This window comes from Odocoileus virginianus, chromosome 2 (genome assembly GCF_023699985.2).
Source record: "Odocoileus virginianus isolate 20LAN1187 ecotype Illinois chromosome 2, Ovbor_1.2, whole genome shotgun sequence".
Classification (NCBI taxonomy): domain Eukaryota; kingdom Metazoa; phylum Chordata; class Mammalia; order Artiodactyla; family Cervidae; genus Odocoileus; species Odocoileus virginianus.
Genome location: NC_069675.1, coordinates 88500518 through 88511260, shown reverse-complemented (window position 1 = coordinate 88511260; position 10743 = coordinate 88500518).

The window sequence follows — 10743 nt, the reverse complement described above, 5'->3', positions numbered from 1 at the left end:
CAGGCCTTGCTTTCCCATTTGCAGAGCTCTGGGAAGCAGAATGCCAAGCATTGCATGATCTGCCTTGCCCCTGCCCCCACCCCACCCTGACCCCACAGTTGTGAGCATTTTATGTAAACCTCACTCTCACCCATTCTGCGAAAGCTCCTTGCCAGCCACTTTTACCTCATTCTCCAATTTAAGAAGAAAAACAATAGGTTCTTATGTTTTTTACAACAGCAAAGGCAACACCCATTAACCTCTTGGAGGCCAAGTTGTTGGAAGTCAGCCTTGGTGGGGAAAGCACCACCATCATGACCACAGACCAGCATTTATGTGATAACTGCAAACCACGTGTTGCTTCTTAGGTTCTTTCTGCAAAGGAAGCTGGGACTTGTATAAATAATAACAAATACTCTTTGAGCACTGTGCATCGTGGCCACATGTGTCAATTCCTTCAATGCCCAGAGCCCTTTAAAAGAGTTTCTAACATGTCGTGCCATTTCATGGGTGGAGGAGCTCAAGCTTAGGGAAACTTAAGTCCTCATATGTGAAACAGTAGGAGTGGAATACACATGAAGATTGGTTCCAACGGCCACACCCTTGTCCTTCAAAGTCATCAGTGGCTGTCCACCTTGGTTGCACACTGGAATCCCCTGGAGGCCTTTAAATTCTGATGTCACGATCCTACCTGGGAGAGATGCTGATTTAGTTGGTCTGCAGTATGCCCAGGCCATGGTGGTTTTGGAAAGATTTCCAGTTCTAAGGTGAAACTAAAGTCTAGGGCCACTGATTGGTTTTATACATGAAGCAGTTTCAAGAGATTTGGTAGTTAAATGGCTAAACTGAGATTTAAAGCCAGACATCTGATTCCAAATCCCATACTCTTCTCTTTTTTTTTGGTCTGTTCTGGGTTTTATAGCACAGGCAAAGTAGTTGCCTCTCGGGCTTAGTAGGCCTGCAGGATGTAGGATCTTAGTCCTCCAACCAGGGACCTCATTCTCTGCATTGGGAGGCAGATTTTTAACCACTGAACCACCAGGGAAATCCCCAAAGCCTATATTTTTTAATCTGTATGACTGCATGTACATCACCTGAGGTCTTATTAAATGAAGATTCTAATTCCATAGGCCTGGAGTGGCACCTGAGATTTCTAGTAAGTTTCCTGATGCTAATGCTGCTGGTTCATGGACCACACTTTGGGTAATGAGAGAATAAACCACGCTGTGGATAGCATCTATGATTAATCTATCTAACCACGAGGTCTAACACCAGGCCCTCTCTGAAAGTTAATCACCTCTTTATAGAGTCCAGAGCAACAAGTCTTGAACTGTTAATGGCTTCAAATTCAATTCAAGGATGTTTTAACTTTTGCCCAAGTTGGACAGAAGCTCACCATCCCCCTAACTGGCTTTGAATTCCTTGAACAAAGAAACTCACTTCTGGCTTTCCTGTATTCTTGATGGAATTACACCACATCACAGCCTTCTAGGACCGAAGAGCCATAATTAAGTAAAGGCAGAACTCCTAAAATCTTGTGCCACAGATGGATTCACAATTTCAGTAAGTAAAAGGTCATGGAACAATTTGAAAGCAGTTGGTGCGAAGAGTCTCCGAGCGGGGCTTCAATAATAGTCAGAAAATCTTCCTGCTGGCTTGACTTAAGAATAATGAGATGGACTCCTTATACTCCCAAGGGAAATTTATCTGCCCCCTTTGCTCCGCCAGGCCTGTTCCTGTCTTCCCTATCGGAGGGAATGGTGTCTCCATCCTTCCAGTGTCAAAACATGGGCCGCTCCTGTGGCTCCTTCCGCTCACTGCTCTCCGTGTTCCAATCCCACACCAAGTCCTTCTATAACCTCTCACGTCTGTTACTTCCTCTTTTATCTCCCTGTCACTGTTCCTAGCCTGTTTTTGTTCCCCGGGCTTGGATTATTAACACTGCTGCCAAATTGGTCTCCTGCCACCCTCTCGCCCTCCAGACCACGCTCCAACTTGTGCTGTGCCCCTGCCATTTAAAAACCTTCAGTGCTGGGACTTCCCTGGTGGTCCAGTGGCTAAGACTGTATGCTCCCAAAACACAGGGCCCTGGTTCAATCTCTAGTCAAGGAACTAGATCCCATATGTCATAGCTAAGACCCAGCGCAGCCAAATTAACTAGTTAGAAGAAAGAAAACCTTCAGTGACTCCTAAATGGCTATTAATCAAAACGCAGATCCTTACTGGCATCCTGACATAATCTGGCCTCCATAATCTGGCCCATGTCCCTCACTACTAGCTTATTTCTCCTTATCAGGGACCCTACAGTCTCCCAAATGCCTTTGTTCAAGAGTGTTTTCCTACTTCCAAATATCCACTAACGTTGCCGCCGTGCACTTGCTGGGAAACAGTCCTGCCCCCATCTCTGCCTCTTGAAAGTCGACCCATCTCTCAAGGCAAACACTCACACTGTCTTCCCCAGGAAGTGTCTCTTCCTACAGGCACGAGTGCTCTTTCCTGCCCCTTTGTTCTCATGACACAATATGGCCTGAGGTTTGAGCGCAAGGCCTCTGAAGCTGGGCTGTCTGGATCTGAATGCAGGCTCTGTTGTCTGATAGTTGTGTGACCCTAGGCAAGTTCCTCAACCTTTCGGTACTTTCCTTTCCTCATCTGTAAAATGGGAGAGACCAGGAATAGTACCCACATCCTGGGATGACTATGAGCATTTAACGAGGTTTATACATGGAATGCTTTGTGTTACAGTGTTGGCCAATGCTTGCAATTGTTGGGGCTTCCCTGGCAGCCCAGGAGTTGACTTTGCCTTCAGAGCAGGGGGTGCAGGTTCAATCCCTGACTGGGGGCTAAGATCTCTCATGCCTCCAGGCCAAAAAACTAAAACATAATACAAACAATATTGTAACAAATTCAATAAAGCTTTTATAAATGGAAAAAATTTAAGGATCCTTCAAGATTAAAAAGCCCTTCTCAAGTAGATGAAAGTTATAGTCACAGCATGCTGTTTGAGTAACACCTGTCATAGCAGAGTGTATCTTGTTTCTCCTGGTCTTACTACTATAAGATCTGGACTTTTATTTATATTTCCATATTCCAGTGCCCAGCACATGAAAGGCATCCCTTGTGGCTCAGCTGGTAAAGAATATGCCTGCAATGTAGGAGACCTGGCTTTGATCCCTGGGTTGGGAAGATCCCCTGGAGAAGGGAACAGGTACCCACTCCAGTATTCTGGCTTGGAGAATTCCATGGACTGTATAGCCCATGGTGTCGCAGAGTCAGACACAACTGAGTGACTTTCACTTTCAAGTTTATCTTTCCAAAGAACTTGTAAAGTCCCTCCATGGTATAGAACAATACACACATGAACTGTGCAGTGTCTGCATGCGTGCTCAGATGTGTCAACTCTGTGTGACCCCATGGACTGTAGCCCACCACGCATCTTTGTCCATGAAGTTTTCCAGGCAAGAATACTGGAGAGGGTAGCCAATCCTTCTCCAGGGGATCTTCCCAACCCAAGGATTGAACCTGAGTCTTGTGTCTCCTGCATTGGCAGGCGGGTTCTTTAACACTACACCACCTGGGAAACCCCTTAACTTTGTAGAGATAGGAGTAAATCTTTTGAGATTAAATTACCATCTTTGTAGGTATCAAATCCTAACTGATGAGTTGGGTATAATCAAAGATGTATTCTTAGGTTCCAAAATGGATTATGACATATTTGGGCTTTAAATATACCAGTTGTCAGGATTTCTCTGGCAGTCCAGTCCCTGGTAGTTCTGTGGTGTGGCCTGGGCATACAGATTTTGTAACAAATAATATCATTCTTGCTCATTTACACTCAAAACTACATCCCTGGGTCGGGAAGATCCCATGGAGGAGTGGCAACCCACACCAGTATTCTTTTTTTTTTTTTTTTCATTTATTTTTATTAGTTGGAGGCTAATTACTTTACAATATTGTAGTAGTTTTTGCCATACATTGACATGAATCAGCCATGGATTTACATGTGTTCCCCATCCCGATCCCCCACTCTCGCCTCCCTCCCCATCCCATCCCTCTGGGTCTTCCCAGTGCACCAGGCCCAAGCACTTGTCTCATGCATCCAACCTGGGCTGGTGGTCTGTTTCACCCTTGATAGTATACTTGTTTCAATGCTATTTTCTCAGAACATCCCACCCTCGCCTTCCACAGAGTCCCAAAGTCTGTTCTGTACATCTGTGGCTCTTTTTCTGTTTTGCATATTGGGTTATCGTTACCATCTTTTTAAATTCCATATATATGCGTTAGTATACTGTATTGGTCTTTATCTTTCTGGCTTACTTCACTCTGTATAATGGGCTCCAGTTTCATCCATCTCATTAGAACTGATTAAAATGAATTCTTTTTAATGGCTGAGTAATACTCCATTGTGTATATGTACCATAGCTTCCTTATCCATTCATCTGCTGATGGGCATCTAGTTTGCTTCCATGTCCTGGCAATTATAAACAGTGCTATGATGAACATTGGCCACCCCAGTATTCTTGCCTGGAGAATCCCATGGACAGAGGAGCCTGGTGGGCTACAGTCCATGGGGTCACAAAGAGTGGGACAAGACAGAAGTGACTAGCACACACACACACATACTTTCTTCAATGGGAGGGAAGGGATGTAGTAGCAGGTAGAACCCTGGAAATGCATTCATTCATTCTTTAATTCATTCAACACATATTTTACATCTTGTTTTGTGCTAGTTACCATTCTAGGCACGAATGATGAGCTGCGTACACAGGGCCCCAGCTGCCATGGGGCTTCCAAGCCAGTGTGGGAGACAATAAACAGGTAAACACAGGAACAGGTGACTACAGATTGTGATGAGTCCTGTGAGGAACCAACGTGACCAGGAATAGCTCGGGGGTGAGGATTGTTTGGGAAGAGAGGCCATGGAGGGTCTCTCAAAGGGAGTGGTGTTTGAGCTTCCTCCTCCAGGAGCAGCCAGTTGGAGGGCTGATGGAAGCGCGTCCCAACCTTGGGGGACCGCAGGACGGGGCTCCGTGTACTTTAGGAGCAGTCTGCCCGGAGTAGTGTGGTTTTGTGGGCATGAGCCCAGTGCAATCACAACTCCCCGCCTCTGCCTTTAAAGTGACGGGGACACTTCCTGTCCTTGGTGTCTCCACAGCCTGCAAGAGAGAACCCGCACTCCTCAAAGTGACAGCTGGTCTGGGGTCTGACTCAGAGCTCGCCAGCTTTGTCTCACACGATTGTCCCCCCTGAGATGGATCCACGCCATCTCAGACGTATGCATCATTCCCCGTGCTGCATCCTCTGCCCCAAAGGTCTCCTCCGCCTCTTCTTGGTGAACCTTTCCCTCAAAATGCAGCTCAAACCTGTCTCCTTGGTGAAGCATCCTTCAAGTTCCCCCAGAGCGGATCACACCTTCCTCCGTGTTCAGATGCATCTTCTGTGCATCAGCTGCTGTGCATTTTGGGAGTGAGCCATCTCTCCTGTTTTCCACGCGGCTGCCCCTTCAGGCAAAGAGCCTGGTGAATGTCAGTGCCTGGTTGTTGAATGAAGCTTGCACAGCCATTGGCCTCTCCAAAAAGGAGTAGCCTAGTTAGTCCATAACTGTGTATCCCTCTATGTAAACAGGAGGGTGTTTTCTATTCTAAGAGAGGCTCAGGGTTCTACCATGATGATTAGCACTGTTGGAGACAGAAGGCAACACTCGGGTTTTTTGTTTTTGTTTTTATTTTTCAAAAAGAGCCCAGAAATCCCCGTCGTGGTGGCAGTAAAAAGTGCCGTCTGTGAACTACAGGGAGGAGGATGCATAAAAGGTCAGATTAGGCTATGGTAATAAGAAATATAATTGCATGCCAGTATTCCCTTAATTTGAGGGTTGAATGCAAATTAAGCAGGCATGCCCTTTTCTGGAAGCCTTGTTTTAATCAATTCTGCTGCTCTGGTGGAAGAGTTGAAGCTATAAAGAAAATGATAATAATGTCTCTTTCACTTGCCATCTGAAACTAGGGTATTACGTGATTAGACAGTCATTTGATGTACAGGTTTCTTTTATTGTCTGTGGAGCACACAGTACCTTTATGTTGCTGGGTTCCGAGAAGCTGAACTCAAACTAAAGAACTTTAAGAATATCCCTTGGACTCTTTTCTTCCATATCAGTTTGATGGGGAGCAGGCTAGCTGGAGGAGGTGCCTGGGATGCTGTTCCTGTGCTATCTTTGACCTTGCTCTGTAGCCTTGGCAAAGCACCTTCCCCTCGGAGCCAGTTTCTTTAACTAAAAAATGAAGTCATGGACTAAGATGATATCTGGGCTCTCTTCCATGCCAAGAATTATAGGAAACATAGTTTTTCCAGTAGCCAATTTGTTGGGAAAGATGGAGGTGTTTTTTTTGTTTTTTGAGATGGAGGTATTTCGATGATATTCTTAAGGTGGATCTAATGACCTGCACAGTCCATGCTGGACATTTCATTAAAATGAGAAGGGCATTTTGGGCCTTGGTCTTAGATAAATCAAGCACTCTTGCCTTTTGAAGAACATGAGATGGGAGAGATTTGGGGATTTTTGTCATCCACTTCAAAATTGTTTCGTGCAACTTTCTTGTTAATTGAAGCTGAGTTTGTTCAGAGGATTATTACAAAGGCTTTGATCTTAGAAATTAAAGGAGGAAACCTTTGGGGATCATCTTCTACTTGAATTGCCTTCTGATTGGGCTAAGCCTGGCGTGAAACCCTCTGCTGTTGTGGGTTCAGGCTGGCTGACATGGAACTTGCTTCCACCATGGAGGGCCGAAGGCAGGGGAAATAGTTCACCTGTGGGAGTGGGCTGCAGCACTCGGAATATGAGAGTGGACCTGAGCACTGGATGCCAAAAGGGTAGCAGTGGGATAAACAGGCAGCACCAAGTCAGAGAGCAGTTGGGAGACAGGCATCTCATAGAAACATCTGCAAAAGTGGTGAACCGGTATTTTGCAGAAGAGAACATCAGAATGGCCAATCGACGTGTAAAAAGATGTTTAACCTCCAAAGTAGTCAGAACAATGCTCATTAAAGTCACAATGAGATGCCATTTTATTAGCAAAAACTAGTCAATGGTAATATCAAGTATTGACTGAGTTGAGGGAAATGGGATCCCATAGGAGTAGAACTGATCCATTGATACATTATGTTTGGAGGACAATATGCTGCATCTATCAGAGTGTCTGTACTATTCCACACCTGTCAGCATTCATACTGCAGAAGTGCTGACTGAAGTACTTTAAGATGTGTACAAGAATGTTTAAGAATGTTCACTGTGGCGTTGTTTGTAAAAATGGACAGAGAGAGAGGAACAGCCTACATCAGTAGTAGCAGAGCAGTAGAATGAGATGCATTAGAATCCTACCATGCAGTCCCGGTAGCCAACAAAAAGATGAAGTGATTCTCCATCAGCCCTGGAAGATTGCTAAAAGCTGTGACTCCTTGCAGGGCCTCCCTCACGGCTCAACGGTAAAGAGTCCACTTGCCAATGCAGGAGATGCAGGAAACGTGGGTTTGATCCCTGGGTTGGGAAGATCTCCTGGGGAAGGAAATGGCAACCCACGACGGTATTCTTGCCTGGGAAATTCCATGGACAGAGGAGTCTGGCAGGCTACAGTCCATGGGGGCACAATGAGTCAGACACGACTGAAAAACAAACAGCAACATGGCTCCTCGTATGTCAGATTACATGGTGATTATTTGCCTACTGGTATACCTTCCTTTTTGGACTTGAACTCAAAAACCAGAAACTAGGTGTATTTTATGTCTGGCGGAAGCAGAATTATCACCTGGGCCTGACTGGCTCCAGAACCTGGAGTTCTTTACTGTGCTCCATGCTGAGCTATCAGTTTGGAGTTGGTGAACCAGACAATGGAGGTTCAAGGAGGGACAGGAGAGAAAATGCAGAAGGAAGCAACCTCTCCAGAGCCACACTGCTCTGTGCTCATTTGACAAACAGGATCCCAAAGGCTGCTCTAGAGTCTGCTGATCATGAGATGACTCACTCCCAGTGGGACGGAGAGAAATGAGGATGCAATGGTGCCCCCCTTCTAGGCTGGTTTCCTTGACTGGGTAACAAGATGACTGCATCGCCGGCACCATGTTGGTGTCCGGTCACCATGACCCTCTCAGGTGGCCAGGGGCACCCGGGGCGGGTGTAGGGCCAACTGGAGGGGCAGTGGGCCAAGTGTTTCCAGAGGAGAAGGAGAGGGCTGAGGGAACACGGTGCCCCCGAAGCCGGCCCCCAGTGCGGCGCTCCCTGTGAGTCAGCTTTGGGCTAACTGGAGGACAGTGGGGCCAATGAAAAGGCTGTGTTGCTGGACAAAGGCACCCACCCAGCTCCCAAGCCTGTGGACAGCCTGAACCAATTGTGCGGCTCTCATCTCCTGGGGAGGAGTCCTGGCTGCTGGTGAACCAGGGACACGGGCACGCTCCCATGCTGGCCTGTGGCAGGTCCAGTGACCGGGGATGTAACCAGGGCCTGGGCTGCCTCCTGGAGCATCAGAATTGAGGGGAACTTAGAAACCAGCTTCCAGATGGGGCAACGGAGCCCCACAGGTGGGAAGGGCTCAGGGCAAAGTTAGCACTTCTGATGTCCCCACCCTGGACTACCCGTGGGGCAGCAACTGGACACTTAAGATTTGTACAGAGGTGGAGGCGTGGGCAGCAGACAGGAAGGGCTCATAGGCTGGGGCAACAATGTGAGCAAACATAGGAAAAGAGGCCCATGGTGGAAAGAGTAAGAAGAGGGGTTAACACCTCCTGGGTGTCTACTTTACCGGGCTTGACATTTCTTGGCCCATTTATTTCTCATTTGGTGCCACAAAATAGGAATTCTTGTAATTCCTATTTACTTGTTTATTCTTTCTCATTTTTAAAAAATACTTATTTATTTGGCTGTGCCAGGTCTTTAGTTACGGCATTCAAGAGTTAGTTCCCTGACCAGGGGTGGAACACAGGCCCCCAGGATTGGGAGCTAGGAGTCTTAGCCATTGAACCATCAGGGGAGTCCCTATTTGTTTATTCTTATTTTTCTCTTTTAAAAAAAAAAAAACAAAACTGTAGCTCAGAAAGGCCATGACACTGTCCCAAGCCTCACAGTTCATAATTGGCAGAAAACGTTAGTTGCTCATTCGTGTCTGACTCTTTCTAACCCCATGGACTGTAGCTCTCCAGGTTCCTTTGTCCATGGGATTTCCCAGGCAAGAATATTGGAGTGGGTTGCTTTTCCCTTCTCCAGGAGATCGTTCCCACCCAGACATCGAACCCAGGTCTCCTGCATTGCAGGCAGATTCTTTGCCATCGGAGTCACCAGGGACTTTATCCAATTTTGTCTGACTCCAAAACTGTAGGCCTTCACACATGGTACATAGATAAAGCACGTGGAGATGCTTGATGCTTAGTAGACTTGAAAATGTGACTTGACTGTTTCCAGGATTCAGAGCCAAAGTCACATTTTCAAACGCCTACAAGTACCAAGCACTTCCTGATATATTGTCTACGTACAGGGTATTCACTGGTACTGTTGCTACTATCACCATCGTTCTTATCTCCTCTGATCAGTGGGCAGGGTGAGGATAGGATACCTAAGTTTCAGATGGGGAACTGAGGCCCAGAGAAGTTAGGTAACCGGCCCACAGGAACACAGCCGGCTGGTGACAGAGTGAGGCCTCAGACTCTAAGAGATAAGCAGAAAGGATGGCCCGGCCAGGTCTCAGGAGGTGGGGAGGGATGGGGCAGGGCCAGGCGCAGGGCAGCAGCCCCTTCCTGGCTTCCTGACAGCGCTATTGTTTGAAGCCGGTTCTTGGACATCCAGGAAATGGGCGACATCACTCCCAACAAAGGAGAGGAAGCTGCTTGAATGTTTCAGCTCCACCTCGTGCACTCACCCTGGGGCTGGATATGGGAGCCCCGCCAAGGCTGCCTGACCCCTCAGTTCAGCCAGGCCACCCAACCCCCCCACCCTCGTGTATGGCCAGCTCCCCCTACTCTCTGCTGATCCAAAGCCAAACCCTTCTAGCCTCCATCAGCAGACCTGCCTGCTAGACGGCATCACCTGAGAGCTCCACCAGCACCCCTGAGTCCTGTTGGATGGGACATCTTCCCCCACATCCCATGTGGGATGATAGGAGTCTATGCCTTTAACCCTGGGTCCAGGCCTGGCCCTCCCTCACAGAGCCCCAGCTTCCATCTCGTATGGAGGCAGAACAGGTCAGGTCTGGCTGTATGGGTCACCTCAAAGAGTGGTTTCACCCCTGATGCTCTGGAATTCTGAGTCTAAGCATCTTTCCTGCCTGGACAAGGAGGAAGGGGTGTTGTAGGTGGCACCTGGGGCCCCAGGAAGGGGAGGAAGATCTCCAGGGAGCAGAGCTGTCACTGAGGGTGGGACAAAGCAGCTGGGTGGAGTGGAAATCAAGGATAGTCTTTCTACGGGGCTCTGGGATCAGATGGGCCTGGGTTCTAATGCCAGTTCTGCTACTTCCTGGTGGTACAACTTTGAGTCAGTCACTCCACCTCTCTGAGCCTTTGTTGCCTCACCCGTGAAATGCACACAGTAAAACCTACTCTGTAGAGTGGTTGCAAGAATTAAATGGGGTCACAGGCATACAAGGGGGACCACAGGGCACCAGGCAAGTGCATGATGCCGTTCCCCTCGCTTTGATGACTTCTCTGGCAGGCGTTGGAGTGAGATGGAGAAACAGACTCTGCAGCAGCCTAATTAGGAAACTCAAGGCTCTGGTGGAGCTGGGAGAACAA